Below are 23,842 nucleotides of genomic sequence, written 5' to 3'. Positions count from 1 at the left end.
GAGAGAGAGGGAGCTAGAGGGAGTAAGACAGAGAGAGAGGTAGCTAGGGAGTAAGACAGAGAGGGAGACAGAGGGAGCTAGAGGGAGTAAGACAGGAAGAGAGGGAGCTAGACAGAGAGAGGGAGCTAGAGGGATTAAGATAGAGAGAGAGGGAGCTAGAGGGAGCAAGACAGGGAGAGGGAGCTAGAGGGAGTAAGAGAGAGGGAGCTAGAGGGAGTAAGACAGAGAGAGAGGGAGCTAGAGGGAGTAAGACAGAGAGAGAGAGAGCTAGAGGGAGCAAGACAGAGAGGGAGCTAGAGGGAGTAAGAGAGAGGGAGCTAGAGGGAGTAAGAGAGAGGGAGCTAGAGGGAGTAAGACAGAGAGAGAGAGGGAGCTAGAGGGAGTAAGTCAGAGAGAGAGGGAGCTAGAGGGAGTAAGACAGAGAGGGAGACAGAGGGAGCTAGAGGGAGTAAGACGGGAAGAGAGGGAGCTAGACAGAGAGAGGGAGCTAGAGGGATTAAGATAGAGAAAGGGAGCTAGAGGGAGCAAGACAGGGAGAGGGAGCTAGAGGGAGCAAGACAGGGAGAGGGAGCTAGAGGGAGTAAGAGAGAGAGAGAGAGAGAGAGGGAGCTAGAGGGAGCTAGACAGAGAGAGGGAGCTAGAGGGAGTAAGACAGAGAGAGAGAGGGAGCTAGAGGGAATAAGACAGAGAGAGGGAGCTAGAGGGAATAAGACAGAGAGAGGGAGCTAGAGGGAGTAAGACAGAGAGAGAGGGAGCTAGAGGGAGTAAGACAGAGAGAGGGAGACAGAGGGAGCTAGAGGGAGCAAGACAGAGAGAGGGAGCTAGACAGAGAGAGGGAGCTAGAGGGAGTAAGAGAAAGAGAGGGAACTAGAAGGAGCAAGACAGAGTGAGAGGGAGCTAGAGGAAGTAAGACAGAGAGAGAGAGAGCTAGAGGGAGTAAGACAGAGAGAGAGGGAGCTAGAGGGAGTAAGACAGAGACAGAGGGAGCTAGAAGGAGTAAGAGAGGGAGCTAGAGGCAGCAAGACAGAGAGGGAGCTAGAGGGAGTTAGACAGAGGGAGAGGGTGCTAGAGGGAGTAAGACAGAGAGAGAGAGAGGGAGCTAGAAGGAGTAAGACAGAGAGAGGGAGCTAGAGGGAGTAAGACAGAGGGAGAGGGAGCTAGAGGGAGTAAGACAGAGAGAGAGAGGGAGACAGAGGGAGCTAGAGGGAGTAAGACAGAGAGAGGGAGCTAGAGAGAGCTAGACAGAGAGAGGGAGCTAGAGGGAGCTAGAGAGAGAGAGGGAGCTAGAGGGAGTAAAACAGTACCTAGCGCCGTACATTTCGACAGAGGTGGTCCATGCGGTAAGTCGTGAGGGGGTGACACCATGAGTTACCCGCACCGGGTGGCACCAACCCCAGTGACGCCACTGCCTCCGTCTTCAGACCCATCCACCGAGTGAGAGACCCCTGTATGGGTGAAATACCCCCTTTGTCCTCAGGCCCCATCCACTAAGTGAGAGACCCCTGTGCTGCTGAAATACCCCCTCCATCTTCAGACCCATCCACTGAGCGAGAGACCCCTATGTGGGTCACACCTGATGGTTCTGCGGCGAGGTCCGGCCCGTACAATTGCTGCTGCTCGAGAGGTATCGGTTTTATTCAAAGTGTACTTTACATTTTATTAATAGCGCTAGCGCGCTGCCAGTGCTGCTGTTCCTAATACTTTCAGTGCCAGTTTGTGACCTGAGTTGTTTGTACTAAATAGTAAAAGGTTGTGCTGCTTATTCACAGCGAAACCCTCTTCTATGCAGTCCCGGCTATGTTTTTGCTTACTGGAGTGGTATCGTTCAATAATAATGTTAAATATCTTCAATTTGTAGCGTTTCTTAAAAAGTAAACATTTCTTTAATTGCAAATTGTCCTTGATTTATGTGTGGTACGACGTTCCCGTTGTGCGCTCTCTTTCATCATGTAACTAGCGTGTGTGGCAGAGATTGTTTTTTTTGTTTACAAGACATGCGAATACATTGTAGGTGTCTTATTCCATTGTTGTAAAGACAGAGGCCTCATTTGTCACAATTGTCTAAACTATTCAGCTAAGTTGTGCCAATGTAGCTTTGTTTTTAGACTGAATTAATCTATTTAGTAAACGGGTTCTCTTGGTTTCTTCTAGCAAACTTAATTCAGAACAACTCACGTGCTCAGTATCTATGTTGTAGCTCTCCGTGACAGCAACTTCTGAAAACAAATGTGTGCAGTGCCCTTCTGTTCATCTGGGCAGTGTGCGGGCTCTGCATTCACATCATAATGTTATGCAATTATTTCATAACCTGTTCCAGAGGCCTGCTTGGGAATTGTTTAGCAGTGATACGAGTGTATTTAATACCGAACTTCTCTTGTTTTGCACATACTCCGGTTCTTAGCTACATGACTGCGTTTTTGTCTAAACTATTGCATTTTATTTTCCGTGGGCTGTTTCTTTAGTACTTTGTGGCTTCTTGAGGTCACCTAAAAGCGATCATGGGAGTTCTGTACTTCGTTTTCATGTTACACCTGACCTAGCGCTGTAATCCGTAATGGAGTGTGCACGTGCCCTGCTCTGCACATGCGGCCTAAGCAGAATATTGCTTGTAAGACCTGAACTCTTCTGTTTTTATAAACGCCAAAATGAAAACCTGTATTGAAAAGCAGTATGAAGACGGAAATGGAGAAGTGGTCCCATAAAAACAAAAACATGCTTGGATGAGTTACAGTTCACATTTAATGCTTCTAAAAATGATTTCTAAATTACCATGATTGATCATCTGTGTGCAATTTATATCCCATGAAGTTTTAAAACATATGCTTACAAAACGCCCTGGTGTAGCCACACTCAGGGCGGAGCATAAGGGAAGGGGGAAAAATAATAAAATATTGAGAAATGACAAGACACAACACAAATTTAACAAACCGAGTGATAGAACAGTGAATATCACCCTGTGACTGGGAATGGTGATAAGACAAAGTGCAGTTAATGGGAAAGTGCTTTAAAACTGGTTTGTGGATAGCAATGAAACCTTTATTTATAGGTTCCACAACCAGGATTAACCCCTTCCATGCGGCTGCGATTCTGCGCCTGTGCGGCAGAATGGCGAGTGGGCGGGTTTATGATGGCCCCCAGCCGTCATCAGCACACGAGCCCCGTAGTGTATGACGGCTGGGGGCCGTCATCAGCATGGAAAGGGTTAAAATGAATGAGGATGGGTCGTGTTAGAAGAGAAGACTAGGTTCTCAAAATATTATTAGTTTTTCCCCTTACCTTATGCTCCGCCCTGAGTGTGGCTACACCAGGGCGTTTTGTAAGCAGACCCGATGATGAAGCATGTCACACACTTTTGTGTGTGGGTGAGGGCAGTTTTCAAAACAGATTTCTTTTTTCTGTCTCGTGTTGTTACACGTGTACTCTAATCTCTCCACCCCTTCTTGTGTGTATACTTTGCCTTAGGGGGTTCGGGGTGGTGGAGTTGTATAATTTCTTTGACCCTCTCCCCTGTGAATAGTGAGTTTTAAAACATATGCCTTTTGTAGCAGGCCCCCTTCCAGTAACATTCATCTTAGAACGGGGCTGTAGGTTAGTAAGTTTGCAATTCAGGGGCTATGTAGAAGCTTGAACGTCTTTCCAAAGCTTATTACTGTTTTAAAGGGTGAAGTCATTTCTGATATTTTGCTTTTTCCATGGACTTATGTGTTTGGTTTTATTTCAGGGGGAAAATGTCTCTGTAACTGAGAGCTGCAGTCATGCTGCTGTCTCCGGTTAGTGCCCTTCCTTCCATTCCTGCTGCTTTGCTGCAGTTTTAAGACCTTGTTAGAGTTTCTTGTTGCTGAAATGGGGGTAATTTCTGTTATTTATCTGTTTCCCTAATCTTTATTACTTGATTTTGCCCGCCACAAGACAGTGTCACTCATAGTCATTGAAATGTCACTCATAATTTCACTGAAATTATGAAAATGTCACACATAGCAATCTGAAACCTTGGCAGCTATGGTTTGAGGATTCACGGCCCTGTAAAATATAAAGAATCACCCCCTGGAACAGGAACAGTAGAAACGCTGCCCAGCCTCATTGCAGCAGCTGTGTCTACATTGCACATATTGAATGAAATACAAGTCCTCATTTAAATTCACTCCTGAATGTCATGTCTGTTCATTTGCAGGCACCAATGCTTGTTTCCAATACAAGACCCTGTCATGGACTGTGAGTGTCCACATCTCCGTGACATTTAAAAACCCAGGTCTTTACAGTCACCAAAGCTTGTTTCCCTGCTGGAGCCTGGAGGCGGCGGTTCCGTCAGCAGCCACCAGATGGCGCTCCTCGCCTGCTGATGAAACCCACTGAGCTGCACATTGTAATGAAGGGAGAAGGGTTTCCTCTTCCGGGTCAGCGGCGGCAGAGACAGCACCAGCAGCAAATGCTGACATCACTTCCTGTCTCTCCTGGTGTGTGCAGCCTGCAGCAGAGGAGGAAGGAGCCCTGTCTGGTGGGCAGAGACCTTCATCTACAGACCCCCTCAGACCCCAGATTTGCCCCACTCAGATCCCAGATCTGCCCCCCAGGAGGAGGAGAGAGCCTGGACAGGTTTCTGATCAGGTAGGAGCTGACTAACTAACTCACTTGGCTGCAATTTATTAATCCATGGATCAGATCCCCCCCTGGCATTTATGGTGAGGTCAGGAGAGCTCAGCTCTTTCTGGTGCCGAGGCCTGTCCAGGGGTCAGAGGAGGAGAGGCCTGTCCAGGGGTGCGGAGGAGGAGAGGCCTGTCCAGGGGCAGAGGAGGTGAGGCCTGTCCAGAGGCGGGGCAGAGGAGGAGAGGCCTGTCCAGGGGAGCAGAGGAGCTGAGGACTGTCCAGGGGTGCAGAGGAGCTGAGGCCTGTCCAGGGGGGCAGAGGAGGAGAGGCCTGTCCAGGGGTGCAGAGGAGGTGAGGCCTGTCCAGGGGTGCAAAGGAGGTGAAGCCTGTCCAGGGCTGCAGAGGAGGAGAGGCCTGTCCAGGGGTCAGAGGAGGAGAGGCCTATCCAGGGGTGCAGAGGAAGAGAGGCCTGTTCAAAGGTGCAGAGATGGGGAGGCCTGTCCAGGAGTGCAGAGGAAGAGAGGCCTGTCGAGGGGTGCAGAGGAGGTGAGGCCTGTCCAGAAACCTGTCCAGGGGTGCAGAGGAGGAGAGGCCTGTCCAGAGGTCAGAGGAGGAGAGGCCTGGCCAGGGGTGCAGAGGAGGAGAGGCCTGTCCAAAGGTGCAGAGGAGGTGAGGCCTGTCCAGGGGTGCAGAGAAGGTGAGACCTGTCCGTGGAAGCAGTGTCTCTCTGGGGCCTGTGCATAGCGCCCCGAGGCTCAGAGTGGAGTCAGAGGTGCTGTATGGGGTGGAATGAACTCTGGGCTCCTCTTTCCTTAATGAGAATCCTTCACCGAGAGGCCTGTCCAAGGGTGCAGAGGAGGTGAGACCTGTCCAGGGTTCAGAGGAGGTGAGGCCTGTCCTGGGGGCAGAGGATGAGAGGCCTGTCCAGGGGTGCAGAGGAGGCGAGGCTTGTCCAGAGGAAGAGAGGAGGTGAGGCCAGTCCAGGGGTGCAGAGGAGGTGAGGCCTGTCCAGGGGTGCAGAGGAGGTGAGACCTATCCAGGGGTGCAGAGGAGATGAGGTCTGTCCAGGGGTGCAGAGGAGGTGAGGCCTGTCCAGGGGTGCAGAGGAGGAGAGGCCTGTCCAGGGGTGCAGAGGAGGTGAGGCTTGTCCAGGGGGAGGAGAGGAGGTGAGGCTTGTCGAGGGGTGCCGAGGAGGTGAGGCTTGTCCAGGGTTGCAGAGGAGGTGAGGTCTGTCCTGGGGTGCAGAGGAGGTGAGGCCTGTCCAGGGGTGCAGAGGAGGAGAGGCCTGTCCAGGGGTGGAGAGGAGAGGCCTGTCCAGGGGTGCAGAGGAGGTGAGGCCTGTCCAGGGGTGCAGAGGAGCTGAGGCCGGTCCAGGGGTGCAGAGGAGGCGAGGCTTGTCCAGGGGGAGGAGAGGAGGTGACGCCTGTACAGTGGTACAGAGGAGGGGAGGCCTGTCCAGGGGTGCAGAGGAGGTGAGGTCTGTCCAGGGGTGTAGGCATAGAGGCCTGTCCTGGCTTGTCATCTGGGTTTTGTGCGTTTAGACAACATAGACTATAGGATTGGTGTCAGACTGATTCTGGACACCTCTGTCTGGTATGTTGGCCTGTATACCAGCTAGCTCACAGTGCCAATGGAAACTCCTCTTACCAAGGAGGGAAGAGTTTCTGGCAACTATCAAACATGACAACTCTGATCCTCTCAAATAAATACACAGAATAAACGGTTGACAACTCTGATCCTCTCAGATAGATACACAGAATAAACGGTTGGGATGTTTTCAATATGTATTTTATGAACAGTCGTTATTCTAGTGTAAAATAGATGTGCTGAGGCAATCAATAGACAGTAGAGGATATACATAACTAGAAGCACTAGAAACGTAAAAGGATGATAGATTTCTACCATTCTGCTAAAATAATGAATGCATACCAGCATATAAAATACATTACCATAAAATGCGTGTGGGACCCCCGTTCTGGTATCGAACTGGACAACCCGCAAGGGATGTTCAGACCACTGCGAGCTGGAGTGTCCGAGTGCACGAACTTCAGCGCCTCACGTTAGTGTGTCGGCATGGAAGTCCTGATCTCCTCTCTCTTAACTCAGTAAGATGTGCTGTATTTATACAAAAATTATCTGTTTCTTTGTCCCTTGTTCCTTGTGTTAGGCATTGTTGGATTTGAGCATGACGTAGGTGATTAACCTTGTACATAGATATTATGCAGGTGGTGTAGCTTCTACCTGGTTTCCAAGAACCCTCATGAATATTCATTCATACTGTATGAGTCCATTGATGAAGTTATAGGAGGCTATTGTTCAGGGGAAAACCCTCCTGCTGCACCCAGGACTTGAACTAGGTAAAGGTTCAATCCTAAAAGGTGAAAGTATATGATATTACCCGGACCTATATATGGGTACCTATATGGAACATAACAGGTCCTCACCAGGCCACGGTTCACATCCTGGTCCTCACAAGGCCCTGGTCCACCAGGCCCCAGGTCATGTCCTGGTCCACCAGGCCCAGCTCAAGTCCTGGTCCTCACAAGGCCCTAGCTCAAATCCTGGTCCGCCAGGCCCCAGCTCACGTCCTGGTCTTCACAAGGCCCCTGGCTCACGTCCTTGTCCTCACAAGGCCCAGCTCACGTCCTGGTCTTCGCAAGGCCCTGGCTCACGTCCTGGTCCCCACAAGGCCCAGCTCATGTCCTGGTCCTCACAAGTCCCAGCTCACGTCCTGGTCCTCACAAGGCCCAGCTCATGTCCTGGTCCTCACAATGCCCTGGCATATATCCTGAGCTTCACAAGCCCCTGGCTGATGTCCTGATTGTGGAAAAGTAAATTTTGCCATGTTATATGTGCCTACGTGTTCCCCATGTTATGTTATATGTGCATGATTAATATGCATATGTATCCCTTATGATCGATTAAAGACGCAATTACAGTTGTGTCCATCTCTAGTATGCCAGTTCCCAGTTTTCGTGAATACAACGAATATCAGGCCTATGTAAAGTTACGTTGCCACGTTTCTCAGTGTGCACGTTATTTCATTGTAAAGTCCCCGTTTCTAGGCCTCAAAAGGGCCCGGACTCAGATTCAGCTCCTGTCTTCTGAACCCTCTCCGAGGAGCGATACAGCCCCCACCTGTATCCCTGACCCTTAGCTTACTTCATGCCTCACAGTGCCCGGCTCGGCCTGGCTCTGCCTCCAGTCTGCCAAGAGTATGTTATGATTCTAGTTATCAGTCCAGCTCTCCTTCTCTGCATTCCTAAGCTACTGAATCGCATCAATAGTTTCAGTCATCGTCTAGCTTTTACGTCTCCATGTAAGAGAAATACTGTATTAATGGTCATTTAATATTCCTCAACACGCACTACATGTAGAATAATGCATGCACCAGTCTTAGAGTCTGTTAGCCTTTACCCTGATAACTTTTGGATTCTATCAACATGTTCTTTAAACATCAGATACTAGATAGTGTTTAGGTACATGTCGCTCTGACTCTCCAGACTTTAGTCTCTCCTTCTAGCGCAGAAGTCATAGCCCCAGTTCCTCCCAGTAACACGTCATTGCCAGCTTGCGCGCACCACTAGGTCAGAGGTCCCGGCTCCTTAGGTAGCCCCCTCCATGTTTCCGCCCCATTTATGACATACTCCGTTACGTTTGCATCACATGTCTATGTACACGCCTCTTGTTACACCCACTTTATGCCTTATCTTTCGCGACTGCTACAAACCCCGCCCACTGCTACGCCTACTACACTGAATGTAATGCAATTGTTTTAGTATATATATGTTGTACACTGTTATTAAAGTTAGCTGTTGTCCCGATCCTGCCCCCCGTGCTAGCTAGCCATCCCAGATCGTGCAGGTTGTCCTGTCCCTGTCCTTTATGCTGTATTAAAACCTGCAAACTCCAGCTACTTTGAATTTTGACTCTTATTTATTGAGCTATCTGTTAATTAATTATTCCGAAAAATAGATCAGGTATTTAATTATTTATTTACCACATAATGGCGCCCGAACAGGGACTTGCCCTTTCCCCACGCACCGGAGAAGCCACGCAAGCCCCCTGATCCTCTGCAGCCGTGACGGAACCATACCGTGCACGTGCAGATATTTCTGCTTCAAGTATCCCTCAGGCCCACGGAGGAGACGGAGGTTGCGGTCCAGCATCCAGACGAGGCGGTGGAGGAACGCGGCGAGTCCCGACCAGAGCCCAAGCCGAGAGTCCAAGGTCCGAGGTATCCGGAGGCCCACCCGTAACAGAAGTCCGAAGTTCGTCCGTCCGTCGTCGTAGCAGTCCAGTCCAGTCCGAGGCCTTCCGTTCTTGCTGCCCGGTGAGTACCGTTGCTGGGGTAGTATCTAGACAGGGTCAATTGTATTGTCTCTGGTCCGTGGGTTTGGGTACACAGATCCAACACGAAGTGTCCACTTAGGTGGATGCGGGTCCTGACGTGTCTCTTTATGAGACCGGTAAGTTTCGTACTGTTTTAGCAGTGCATCTAGTTTCTGTTCTAGTCTGTTCTGTTCTCGAGAAATTCATGTATTCTGTTTTTGGTATTCCAGGTAGTATTTTGTCCGAACAGTTATCTTAAATGTCATTCATGTATTTCAATGTCGTGGTATGAATGTGTTGTTCTTCAGTAATTATCGTGTTCATTGTGTATTGTATTGTGTCTAGACTCCAGCCCAGTCATGCCTCTATTCTCCAAGTTACGTCAGTTAAGAACTAGAAAAGGTCTGTTAGAAGAAGCAGTCCCTGTCCCGCCTAGGGACAGTCCAGGTCATTTTATGTATCATAAGCATGGCATAAGCGCCATATTATATCTAGATTTATGGGTGGAGTACACCAAACAGTTAGAAGAAAAGTATAGATGGCCTGTATCAGGTACGTGGGATGCCGAGTGCATCATGCGAGTAGAAGAAGCATTATGGAAAAAGAAAGCCAGACAGTCACAGAAAGATGCCATCGAGTTATGGCGCAAAGAATCTCATAAAAGAACCGAAAAAGAAATCAGAAAGTCAGAATTAAGTAGGGAATCCACAGAGAGAGCCCAAGAAAGGGAATTAATCGAAATAGGTGAACGAGTTAAAACCGAACAGTCAGACAGACAGAGAAATGCCCTCATTAAGGGTATGTATCCTCTTCTTGCCGAGGGCTTGCCAAAAGCAACCCCGGAGGCATCCAGTAATTTTCCGCCGCCCTTAGTTCCGACCAAGCTACGTCACAAACCGACCGCAGCTGATATTTTTCTCTCGTCCTATTTGGACGACACAGTCCCAGAATATGCAAATCCTGTTTCGCCAGCTCCTGTAAATAATGTAAATCCTGCTCCTCCAGTCACCGGGGCACCTGTTACAGCACCTGTTACGGTACCCCCGGTCCAGCCTACATTACAAGTACCCGCTACATCGATCACTCTGCCAGCACGAAGAGTGTCAGTCGACGATTCCAGTTCAGGGGCCGCGGGAGGAGGTCCTCCTGGTACCCCGCCGCCAAATAGACGTCTAGGGTTAGTCGAGTTACATGAACGTGCATTACAGCGTACGCCTAAATATCAGTCCATTGCAGATATCAGACGAGCTCTTACTGAATGCTGTTATGATCCAGTTCCAGGCGAGGATGGTATGGTTATATATTCCGTGCATATAAGACAGGTGTCCGAGTATTTGGTCACCCTACCGAATATGAAAGAAGATCTAGACAGAATGTATCGTTTCATTCGTACAGGACAAGATCCAGAAAGTATTGGTGAAGTCATGTCTCTCAGGAAAGCTGAGATTCAGTTCATGCTATTAAAGTTTCTAATCAATTGTTTAATAAGGGAACAAGATTATCCGACTAAAGATTTGAACGAAATGAAAATTCTGACAAGGTGGAGTGATAATATAGCCGAGGGTAAGCACAAGACACTCAATAGTATAGAGAGTATGTACAAGAAAATACGTAAAGAAATAATAAGGTTACACGAACAACGCAAAGAAGCTCTAGTAAGCGAGAAAGAAAATGACTCTTCTACTGAAGAGGTAGACGACGAGAATCCCGCCAGAATAGCGTATGTAGGTAAATCTAGATTTCCAGACCGACATTTACGCCTAGAACACAAGAAAGTCTTTCATCTTCCAGCACCAGAACAAGGCTCTCTAGAACAAGTATTTCAAGCTACCGATCAAATTCTGAAATCACGAATCGGTTATAGTGAGTTAGGTACCATGCATGAACAAGAACTGGCCCGATCAGCAGTCCGATGGATTACTGATTCTACCACTTTTCCAGACGAAATAGTGGCACAAATGTTTCTGAAACTGCCCCCAGCCGAGCAGCGACTGGTGGGTATGTATATGATCCAGCACCTCATTACATTGTATGAGGGTCAACATTCTGATCCAGGTCCGTTACATGATATCCTGAACGAGTTACTCCAGTATAGATGGAAAGGTTTAGGTACCGATTTAATTACTGTCATTCTAGAACAGCGCCACAAATATAGAACGTTTCTGAATCCGCATTTTGTTCACGTCTCACCCCCAGAAAGTAAACCGTTTTACATAGACAGACAGCATCCGTTACGAGAAGTACACCCAGTTAGGACAGAGGGTGGTGAAATGCAACGAGTATTTGTTTACACCCCGATTACAAAGATGGAACTCTTAGAGATGAAGAAGTTAATTCCCTGTCACGATAAAGATCCAGCAGGGTTCCACCGTGAATTAAAAGACATGCTCCGTATGGGAGAATACACGTATCCAGATATTATTAAAATGCTAAAGGTCCTGTTGCCCGCAGGGGTATACGAAAAACTCAAGGAAAAAGAATGGGAGGTGGGAGAGAAAAAGATCGATTGGACAGCTCTAGAAGCTGAAGATAAGATACGAGTACCAGGTACCGGTCTCGGAGACAAATGTAAAGAATTACCAGAATTATTGATACAGGTTTTGCCTAGGTTATTAGCCACTAAAAAGGAAGACTGGGATGCAATCTCAGCCTGTAAACAGAAACCAGACGAAGACACTAGTGATTTTTATTCCAGATTCGAGAAATGTTTTAGCATCAACAGTGGTTTAAAGACGAGTAGTGAGTCATACCCTCATCTTTTTGTTACTAAACTAGTCGAGAATTCAAGTCCACAAGTTAAAAATAGAGTTTTGAAAGTCGAGAGTACCTGGCAAGCTAATACTCCGTCCCAAATGCTTCAGATGCTCCAGTATCACCAGAATAGAATCAGAGAAGAGCAAGATCATGAAAGGAGACGTATGAAAGATACGAAAATGAAAGTATTAGTCGCACAATCTGTTCCTCAAGACAGTCAGAAGAGGGGTACGAATCAAGCCAGTCATGCTGCAGTTCCTGTTAAAGGGACCTGCAATTATTGTAAACAGCCAGGTCATTTTATAAACGAGTGTGCAGTTCTGAAACACAACATAGCCACTGGTAAGACTAAAGAAAGACCACGTCCGCCTAGACAAGAACAAGTTTCACAGACTTCTCAGTCACCACAGAATGCACCACAGACAGTTCCAGTACCGCAGCCTATCGCTGCAACACAGCATGTTACACAGCAGATGTACCAGTATGCCCAGTCAGAGTATCCAGAGTATCAACCGTATTCATGAAACAGCCTAGAGAGGGAGGTAGGCTTGCCTCTCATCGAGATACCTGTAGATCAAGAGGGTCCCTATGTTCACAGTCAAGTATTAGGGAAAGACAGAAAGTTTCTGATTGATACAGGGGCAAGTAGGACTACTATCAGTCATGACGAGGTTCCAGGGGCTCCGCTCTCAGGCTCTAGAAATGTTTCCCTTGGATTTTCCGGAAAGCCAATAGTTAACGAGATTTCCAAACCAGTTACTCTAGAAGTTGGTCCATTGTCCCGAACTACTGACCTGTTACTTACGAAATCATGTCCAGAAAATTTGTTAGGCATTAAGACATTAAAAGAATTAGGTGCAGTTATTTGCTGCTCCCCAGAAGGAATACGTTTGTTTTTACGTTACTTCAAGGGTCACTATGTTTTACGAGATTTTGATCCGAGATTGTCCAATGTTCCGCAGCATCTATGGGCGCAAGGTCCAACTGATGTTGGTTTTATGCAAATCACACCCCATCGTGTGACTCTCAAGCCAGGTGTAGTGTTACCACGAATCAGACAGTACAGATTGCCACCTGAGGCTGTAGCAGCCTTATCCAAAATTATTGACGAGCTCATGGTTCAAGCAGTAGTTGTAGAAACTGACTCCAATGTATGTAATTCTCCTATCATTCCAGTCATGAAACGTACTGATCCAAATGCACTCCCAGTATATCGATTAGTGATTGACCTTCGAGAACTCAATAAATGTATCATTCCCCAGTACCCAGTCATTCCAGATATCTCATCCCTATTGACAGCCATTGATTCTGAGGCAATATTTTTTACTGTTATCGACCTCAAGAATGCATTTTTCAGTGTTCCAATTCATCCAGATAGCCAGTACCTTTTCGGATTCTGTTTAAATGGAAGGAGCTATAAATTTACACGAGCTCCTCAAGGTTTCACAGAAAGTCCTAGTATTTACAGTCAAGCACTTAAGAGACAACTAGACAATATTCACATGCCAACTGACACTGCCCTGCTCCAGTATGTCGATGATCTACTGATCACAGTCGGTTCTGAACGTGACTGCGAGCGAGCGTCACTTACAGTTCTGTATTTCCTAGCCGAGATGGGGCACAAGGTGTCCCCTTCGAAGCTTCAATTCTGTGTCCAGCAAGTGATCTACTTAGGCCACTTACTGTCCAAGTGGGGTAGGCAGTTGACACCCGATCGCATCCAGTTAATAGCGAGTCTTCCACAGCCCAGGACACAGAAGGAGGTACGAGCTTTTATCGGCCTTACTTCTTACTGCAGACAATGGATTCCTCAGTATGCATTCCTAGCCAAGCCACTGATACAGTTAACAACACAGGAGGCAGCCGTATCGACTGTTCTCCCTTGGACATCTGAACATACACTTAGTTTTAATGAGTTGAAGAAAGCTTTATGCCAAGCACCTGTTCTAGCTACACCGAACTACAGTAAGCCTTTTACCCTTTTTGTCACAGAACGTGATGGTACAGCATTATCTGTTCTTACACAAGATCAAGCCGGACAATACAAGCCTTGTGCTTATTTTTCGAGCATATTAGATCCAGTAGCCCAGGCCCTGCCTGCGTGCCTCAAGTCAGTTGCAGCCACAGCACTAGCTATCAGACAAAGTGATTCCATAGTATTAGGACATTCCCTGACAGTACAAGTTCCACACTCCGTGGAAGTTCTTTTAAACCGAACACAGACTCAGCACTTGACAATTGCACGTTTAACAGGTTATGAATTGACACTGTTCCAGCCACACATAGAAATCAGACGCTGCAACGTTTTAAATCCTGCTACACTGTTACCGTCAGTTTCTTCAAATCCTGCCACACATAACTGTGTGGAAGTTGTTAACACCATGACAAAGCCAAGACAAGACCTGACAGATATTCCATTACCAGATCCTGACCTGACACTTTATGTGGATGGTTCATGTATGAGAACAAGTACAGGAGAACTAGTAGCCGCGTATGCAGTGACTACTGACACTGAAGTTATAGAGACACACCGTATTGACACCCTGTCCGCTCAAGCAGCAGAGCTAGTTGCTCTGACCCAAGCCTGCATACGTGCCAAGAACCTGAAAGTTAACATTTACACAGATTCACGTTACGCATTCGGAGTTGTACACGACTTCGGAGTGCTTTGGCAAGAAAGAGGTTTCATGACTTCTCATGGAACCAAGATTCAGCATGGTTTCCTTATTCAAGCTCTGTTAGATGCAATACATTTACCGACATCTATCGCTATCATGAAATGCAAAGCACACACGAAAGTTACAGACATTATTTCTCAAGGCAATGATCTAGCAGATCGAACAGCCAAGCTTATTGTTCAGACACCAGACATACCAGTTAACAAGACACCAGACATACCAGTTAACAAGACACCGACATCCACTCCAGATCCGACTACATGTATGACAGTTAAGGACCCTACTCAAGATGTCATAGATATCCAGTCACATGCTACTCCCGAAGAAATCAAGAAATGGTCCGAACAAGGAGGGGTCCAGACAGATCAGGGATGGTTGACAAAGGGAAAAGCCACATGGTTTCTCCCCGACTCAATGGTTCAAGTCATTATTAATACCGCACATAGTCCAGCACACTTAGGAGAAAAAGCCATGTTAGACGGTATCCAGAACATTTGGTTCAACAAGCATTTACGAGCTGCAGCCAAGCAGAAAGTCCGTACCTGTATGATATGTTGTCAGTTCAATCCAGGTAAAAGTGTCCCGGTGGAACAAGGGGGATTTCAGCCTCCTGACCACCCTTTTGAGGTCCTCCAGATGGATTACATTCAGATGGAGCGATGTCGAGGTTTCAAGTATGTCCTTGTAGTTGTATGCGCTTTGTCCAGATGGACAGAAGCATATCCAGTTCCAGATTACACAGCCGCGACCACTGCCAAGCAGTTGGTTCGTGAATTTTTCCCCCGCTATGGACTCCCTAGGGTCGTGTATTCAGACAACGGCCAGCCATTCTCATCTGAACTCATGAAGCATGTTTCCCTTTTGTTAGGGTACCAGTGGAAGTTCCATTGTGTACGCCATCCTGAAGCAGCAGGTCTCGTAGAGAGACATAACCAGACCCTAAAAATCCGCATCGCCAAAGTCGGTAAAGAGAAAGGTGTGGACTGGCTAGTAGCTCTGCCAGTCGCCCTATTCTATATGCGCATGGTCGCACATTCCAGATCAGGTCTGTCCCCTTATGAGGTCGTATTCGGCCGCCCCCCAAATATGTGGGGTACACCTAGACCCCGCAGTATTACCGATGTTTCCAGTAATATGCTGACAGATTACCTAGCTTCCTTGATGTCTGCCCTACACTCTTGTCGTTCACAGGTTGCCGCTGCATTTCCCGACAATACTGAAGTCAAGCCACATGAGATCCTTCCTGGCAATCTGGTCTTAATAAGGAACTTTGATCGTTCAAGTCCGCTGGAACCTCGCTGGAAGGAGCCGAAGTTAGTCCTTCTGACCACCCGTACGGCCGTGAAGTTGGAAGGCAGAAAAGGCTGGATGCACCTGTCTCACGTCAAGAAATTTCATGGACTAAGAACTAAAACGTTCAATGACACTTCTACAGACACTTCCGATTCTAAAAATTGCCCTATTCTCAAGGACTGTCCCGCTATTGACTTTGATTCCAAGCCTCCCCTGTTAGAGAAAACTCCGCAGCAGGAGTATAAAAGTAAGCTCCGGTCTAGTAAAATAAGTCAGCCAGTTTAATTGTCTAAGTCCCCCTCGGGTGAAACGGTTAGACAGGTATCTGACATGTATGAGATAGACCCCCATAGTGAGAGAGTTAGTCAAAACTCAATCAGATGTATCGTTTTTCTAAGTTTCATATTGTTTCTGAGTTTGATGGTTACCTGCACAAGTTATGCATTTCATTTATGTTTTCCAATTTCTCATGTAAATAAGTTTTCTAATGCTACAGTAGAGCACACGTTTAGTGATCTGCCTCCTCACGAACTATCCTATCGTCTTGCTATGCGCAACAACACATTTATCCGTATGCTGCATTATTCACACCAGACCAGCAATGCTACTAATTGTTGGGTGTGTGGTCGTCTCCCCCCTTTCCAGACACCGAAGGGAGTTCTGCCACTCTTTCCTTATCCGTTTTCACATAATGGTTCGTGTGGAGCATGGTCCACGTTAACGTCATCCTCAACTGATATGTCCCTTCTGAATAGTACATGTTTTCCAGACAAGCAAGGTCTCACCCATAGAACAGGGTTAGATCTAGAAAACGAAGTTCATAATTTAGGTAATTATTCTTCGAATTTTATGGTCCTGAATGTTCAGTCTGATACCACTCCAGATTTACCTGCTATTTCAGTACTACCAGTCAAAGGCGAATTATGTGTCCGAAAGAATGGTTCCGCACATGTAGGACATAGTGATTGTACTACTATTGTCAAGTATAGTGACAGTGGGAAATCTATTTTCAAAGCCTCACGTCATTCATATTTTGTTTGTGGTCAGACCGCATATGTTCGTCTGCCCCTCGATTGGGATGGAACCTGTTACATTGCCTTCCTACTGCCACCAGTTTTCCTAGCCCCATCTGATTATCATAGAAACACACATCTAGTACACATTAGACATAGAAGGGAGATCGAGTCCCCGATTGTCGATCAAACTGAAACTGCTCTAGAACAGTATACAGACTTCAATAAAGGATTCTTCTTCTTTATAGGCCCTATCCAGAATAGTAAGCTAATCCGTAGGTTAACCAGAACCCTTGAAGCAGTAGTGAATGAGACTGCCTCTGCTCTAGGTAACTTAACCGAAGAGCAATCTGCTATGAGATTTGTCGTGCTCCAAAATCGTCTCGTTCTTGACGTCATACTGGCCGATAGAGGAGGAGCATGTAGAGTCATCGGATCTAGTTGCTGCATTTTCATTCCTAATAACGCGCCGTCTGTTTATTCAGCTATAACCAGACTTCATAAAATTGCCCATCAGTTACACCAGAATCCAGGCACCTGGACATGGTCCGGTTGGTTTTGGAGTATCATATCTGCCTGGGGATGGAAAATATTGTCATTTCTAGGTATTGCAGTAGCGATCATATTCAGTTGCTGCCTCTGTATACAATGTGGCCCTGCGATTTGCGGCATTTGTGCTACCTCTTGTATTCCTAGTCCCAAGTCCCGTCCTAGATCCCGTTCCAAGAAAATTCGAGACGAGCAAATGATACTGTATGAAATGATAGACGGTATCATGAATATAGATGTTTCCTGATGGAAACGTAGGGCACAAGGAGGGAATGTGGAAAAGTAAATTTTGCCATGTTATATGTGCCTACGTGTTCCCCATGTTATGTTATATGTGCATGATTAATATGCATATGTATCCCTTATGATCGATTAAAGACGCAATTACAGTTGTGTCCATCTCTAGTATGCCAGTTCCCAGTTTTCGTGAATACAACGAATATCAGGCCTATGTAAAGTTACGTTGCCACGTTTCTCAGTGTGCACGTTATTTCATTGTAAAGTCCCCGTTTCTAGGCCTCAAAAGGGCCCGGACTCAGATTCAGCTCCTGTCTTCTGAACCCTCTCCGAGGAGCGATACAGCCCCCACCTGTATCCCTGACCCTTAGCTTACTTCATGCCTCACAGTGCCCGGCTCGGCCTGGCTCTGCCTCCAGTCTGCCAAGAGTATGTTATGATTCTAGTTATCAGTCCAGCTCTCCTTCTCTGCATTCCTAAGCTACTGAATCGCATCAATAGTTTCAGTCATCGTCTAGCTTTTACGTCTCCATGTAAGAGAAATACTGTATTAATGGTCATTTAATATTCCTCAACACGCACTACATGTAGAATAATGCATGCACCAGTCTTAGAGTCTGTTAGCCTTTACCCTGATAACTTTTGGATTCTATCAACATGTTCTTTAAACATCAGATACTAGATAGTGTTTAGGTACATGTCGCTCTGACTCTCCAGACTTTAGTCTCTCCTTCTAGCGCAGAAGTCATAGCCCCAGTTCCTCCCAGTAACACGTCATTGCCAGCTTGCGCGCACCACTAGGTCAGAGGTCCCGGCTCCTTAGGTAGCCCCCTCCATGTTTCCGCCCCATTTATGACATACTCCGTTACGTTTGCATCACATGTCTATGTACACGCCTCTTGTTACACCCACTTTATGCCTTATCTTTCGCGACTGCTACAAACCCCGCCCACTGCTACGCCTACTACACTGAATGTAATGCAACTGTTTTAGTATATATATGTTGTACACTGTTATTAAAGTTAGCTGTTGTCCCGATCCTGCCCCCCGTGCTAGCTAGCCATCCCAGATCGTGCAGGTTGTCCTGTTCCTGTCCTTTATGCTGTATTAAAACCTGCAAACTCCAGCTACCTCGAATTTTGACTCTTATTTATTGAGCTATCTGTTAATTAATTATTCCGAAAAATAGATCAGGTATTTAATTATTTATTTACCACATGGTCCATACCAGATTTTTACACTTTCAGTGTGACTTGCAAGAATCAATGAATAATCCTCATCAGAATTCAATTCAACTGAATAAAATCAAACAAACATAACTACATAAATGACAAACATAAACACAAGCCAGGTGTATAGAGAAAGAAGTTTATCAAAAATGTAAAACAATTCATCTGGTATACAGAAAGTAACATAGGACTGCAGGTTGACACTTAGTATATGCACAAGCAACTCAACAGAACCTATTAACGCCTATCCCAAAAGCTTAATGAAGAAACAAAAAGGATGAAGCGGAGGTCGACGTTTCGGTCTCCTACAGAATACTTGGCGAGACCATCTTCAGGACTGATGACACTTTAAATCTGTATATTACAAAGTGTAATCTGAAACAGAAATGTTTTCAGTTACCAAACTTATCGAATTGATCTTTTTACTAACACCTTAGCTTGTACAGCTACATTTATAACAACATAAAAGAACAGTATTACACAAAACATATTTACAAAAAACATATTAGACATCCAAGGAGAGAATTAATTTTTCAATTACATTCTTGATAGCGATCTCCATTTGTGTGGCATACAGAAACCTGTCTATACACTCATCACTTAAACGCAAATAACTACTGAATCAAATTATGACATCAGCTTAAATGCATATTGTGCTACCATCAATTTCAAATTATGAGGCAGTATGTAGACTAACTTTATACAGAGCAATATTCTCTTTACTGATGCCTACAGGCAAAACACTCAAAGCCCCTTGTGGATGTTTCAAAAAGGCCACCGCAGAAAACATGCGACCTAGCTTTATTTAAACCTTATTTTTAATGTTAGAGGGACAAGAAAGAATCTGGGCTGTGCAAGTGAAACAAGGCTAAATGCTCTATATACAAAATAACTTACAGCGAGTATTGTAACAGTTGCAAATTGAATTTGGGCAACAAGATCACGTCACGTCCTTAAGTTGTGGACATGGGTACTTCGGCGGGTTTATTAATATCAACCAATCTGAGGAGATATAATACAACCTTTTAGTTTAAATGCCTCATACTACTATGGAAACCAAGTTAAAATACCTCGACTGAATTACCTTTCACTTTTGGTGAACTCGTGAATGCAGGGTACCGCTTTCACTGAAACGTCAGTCAGACGGCAATTCAGGAGAATAAATCTGATTGACAACAAAACACATTGTTTGTATTGTGGCCTGTCTAAATCTAAATAAAATTGATTTACAGAGTATAGTTGAGCGCTTACCAAAAAGAAAAGGTCCTTTGATCAGACGTTAGCTTAAATCAACTTCAGGTAGCTTCCGTAAATGCTACAAAAAATAAACTCACTATTAGAACTCATTCTACACGTGTGTTACAGTGTTTTTCTTCAAGAGAAGAACGGAGCTCTAGCTCAGGTTATCGACTTACCGATAGCGTTCTAATGGAGGTCCACAAGACGGGGATCCTGTTTCTATCGAATAGGCGGAAACGCCTCATACCTATTGCGCTTCCATTTAAAGGGCCGTTTGGATATCGAGATAGGACTGCGCCAATGGGCGCCATCTTTAAACGGGTTTTAGCCGCCCATGTTTAAAGGTGGATAGAAATCGTCAATAAGCCTATATTGTATTATAGACCGCGAAAAGCCACATAGACAAAGTAAAAGAATGGTGGCGACAAAGAGAATGAAATGTCGACGCTTCTGAAATGGTCAGATTGAAACATCCTTTTATACTAACAGTGATTGTAAGCAAACATCGAAACAGATACATATTTCATTTGTAGCTTAGTGCATTTCTTCAAAAAATCAGAAATTATACTTTTTCAGATAATCACATAAAGTTTTACAGTTCAAGGGTGCTTAATAAAAACTCATTCTATACAGTGAATCTTGTAGCTATGAGGACGACAGTTCTAGTCATAATACTGCTCCATAGTTGACCTTCTAAGCAGTTTTAACAGCACAGATTAAGAATATTTTCAGAAAATGACATTACGCTAAACATGCTAACGCATGCCATTCAGTGGCTGAATGTAATCCTCTCTTAACAGTGTCAGTTAAACAGATAAGTTTGCCTTCTCTTAAAGAGAGGACTTTGTCGATGTTGTTCTGTCTTTTATTAGGTTTAATTACCTCCAACACCCACCAAGTCATATCCGTTTCTTTGTGACCCAGTTGTAGGTAGTGTTCCACCAAAGGTGCATTTTCTTTTCTACACCTAATTCTGGACTGGTGCTGCAAGATACGTTTTTTGATGGGTTGAATGGTTTTACCCAAATAGTGTAGCAAACACGGGCATTGAATACAGTACACCACGTTAGCAGTGTTGCAATTAGAGAAAGTTTTAGCCTGGAAATCCCGTGTTTGCTACACTATTTGGGTGGGTGTTGGAGGTAATTAAATGGCATGCGTTAGCATGTTTAGCGTAATGTCATTTTCTGAAAATATTCTTAATCTGTGCTGTTAAAACTGCTTAGAAGGTCAACTATGGAGCAGTATTATGACTAGAACTGTCGCCCTCATAGCTACAAGATTCACTGTATAGAATGAGTTTTTATTAAGCACCCTTGAACTGTAAAACTTTATGTGATTTTCTGAAAAAGTATAATTTCAGATTTTTTGAAGAAATGCACTAAGCTACAAATGAAATATGTATCTGTTTCGATGTTTGCTTACAATCACTGTTAGTATAAAAGGATGTTTCAATCTGACCATTTCAGAAGCGTCGACATTTCATTTTCTTTGTCGCCACCATTCTTTTACTTTGTCTATGTGGCTTTTCGCGGTCTACAATACAATATAGGCTTATTGCCGATTTCTATCCACCTTTAAACATGGGCGGCTAAAACCCGTTCAAAGATGGCGCCCATTGGCGCAGTCTATCTCGATATCCAAACGGCCCTTTAAATGGAAGCGCAATAGGTATGAGGCGTTTCCGCCTATTCGATAGAAACAGGATCCCCGTCTTGTGGACCTCGGTTAGAACGCTATCGGTAAGTCGATAACCTGAGCTAGAGCTCCGTTCTTCTCTTGAAGAAAAACACTGTAACACACGTGTAGAATGAGTTCTAATAGTGAGTTTATTTTTTGTAGCATTTACGGAAGATACCTGAAGTTGATTTAAGCTAACATCTGATCAAAGGACCTTTTCTTTTTGGTAAGCGCTCAACTATACTCTGTAAATCAATTTTATTTAGATTTAGAAAGGCCACAATACAAACAATGTGTTTTGTTGTCAATCAGATTTATTCTCCTGAATTGCCGTCTGACTGACGTTTCAGTGAAAGCGGTACCCTGCATTCACGAGTTCACCAAAAGTGAAAGGTAATTCAGTCGAGGTATTTTAACTTGGTTTCCATAGTAGTATGAGGCATTTAAACTAAAAGGTTGTATTATATCTCCTCAGATTGGTTGATATTAATAAACCCGCCGAAGTACCCATGTCCACAACGTAAGGACGTGACGTGATCTTGTTGCCCAAATTCAATTTGCAACTGTTACAATACTCGCTGTAAGTTATTTTGTATATAGAGCATTTAGCCTTGTTTGACTTGCACAGCCCAGATTCTTTCTTGTCCCTCTAACATTAAAAATAAGGTTTAAATAAAGCTAGGTCGCATGTTTTCTGCGGTGGCCTTTTTGAAACATCCACAAGGGGCTTTAAGTGTTTTGCCTGTAGGCATCAGTAAAGAGAATATTGCTCTGTATAAAGTTAGTCTACATACTGCCTCATAATTTGAAATTGATGGTAGCACAGTATGCATTTAAGCTGATGTCATAATTTGATTCAGTAGTTATTTGCGTTTAAGTGATGAGTGTATAGACAGGTTTCTGTATGCCACACAAATGGAGATCGCTATCAAGAATGTAATTGAAAAATTAATTCTCTCCTTGGATGTCTAATATGTTTTTTGTAAATATGTTTTGTGTAATACTGTTCTTTTATGTTGTTATAAATGTAGCTGTACAAGCTAAGGTGTTAGTAAAAAGATCAATTAGATAAGTTTGGTAACTGAAAACATTTCTGTTTCAGATTACACTTTGTAATATACAGATTTAAAGTGTCATCAGTCCTGAAGATGGTCTCGCCAAGTATTCTGTAGGAGACCGAAACGTCGACCTCCGCTTCATCCTTTTTGTTTCTTCATTAAGCTTTTGGGATAGGCGTTAATAGGTTCTGTTGAGTTGCTTGTGCATATACTAAGTGTCAACCTGCAGTCCTATGTTACTTTCTGTATACCAGATGAATTGTTTTAAATTTTTGATAAACTTCTTTCTCTATACACCTGGCTTGTGTTTATGTTTGTCATTTATGTAGTTATGTTTGTTTGATTTTATTCAGTTGAATTGAATTCTGATGAGGATTATTCATTGATTCTTGCAAGTCACACTGAAAGTGTAAAAATCTGTCTAAACGAATTCCCTTGAAGGCACTCTTACCTTTTCATTTAATTACCCAAGCCCTCAAGGGTAATCTGGGTCGCTCACTTTCTTGTATCTGGTCCATACCAGGCACTTATCACATCCTCATCCTCACTAGACTCCGGCTGTGGTCCAGGTCCTCCCCAGGCCAAGCCTGAGAGGGAGATCAATTGGTGTTGGCCCACAATGCCACCTCAAACAGGAAGCAGACATATGCAAATCAGCTTTAGACTCCTTCCAATAGAAGCAGTCCAGCCTGAAGAGCCAATCCAGATCCTTTCTGAACCGGAACAGAAGCAACCCAAGACCGGTTTCAGCCTATCTGGGCCTTGACTGTAGGGTGCGGCTTCATTCCAGTGGTGCAGTGAGCATGGGACCAACATCTGGGCCTTGACTGTATGGTGCGGCTTGATTCCAGCGGTGCAGTGAGCACTGAACCCACATCTGGGTCCTTACTGTAGGGCGCGGCTTCATTCCAGTGGTGCAGCGAGCCCAGGACCCACATCTGGGCTCTGACTGTAGGGTGCGGCTTGATTCCAGCATTGCAGCGAGCATGGGACCCACATCTGGGCACACCTGGCATATTTATGAATACGGAAAATGATGGGTGGAACGTTTGAGTTCATCTCTGCCACTGGTAATTACTCTGGGACACATCCAAGCCCAACCTTCTTGTTCTTGCCCTCCGTTGCACCTCAGCATGCAGCCGATTTAAGATCCACAAAGGCAGCATAAAGACTACCCTTGTTCAAGACCACAGTCT

The 23,842-nt window shown here is 45.2% G+C and overlaps 1 protein-coding gene across 1 annotated transcript in view; it reads left to right on the top strand.

Annotated features, from left to right (window-relative positions):
- The first annotated feature begins 4,262 nt into the window (after window positions 1-4,262).
- LOC144806453 (uncharacterized) overlaps window positions 4,263-23,842 on the top strand; it is a 41,914-nt gene continuing 22,334 nt past the window's right edge. Inside the window, 1 exon segment of the mRNA XM_078672815.1 lies at window positions 4,263-4,605. The gene's annotated coding sequence lies outside the window, so the exon portion shown is untranslated.

Source organism: Lissotriton helveticus (assembly GCF_964261635.1).
Source record: "Lissotriton helveticus chromosome 1_1 unlocalized genomic scaffold, aLisHel1.1 SUPER_1_unloc_75, whole genome shotgun sequence".
NCBI classification, from domain to species: domain Eukaryota; kingdom Metazoa; phylum Chordata; class Amphibia; order Caudata; family Salamandridae; genus Lissotriton; species Lissotriton helveticus.
Note: the sequence above shows the minus strand (reverse complement) of the source record. Positions and strands in the feature narration are given on the sequence as shown.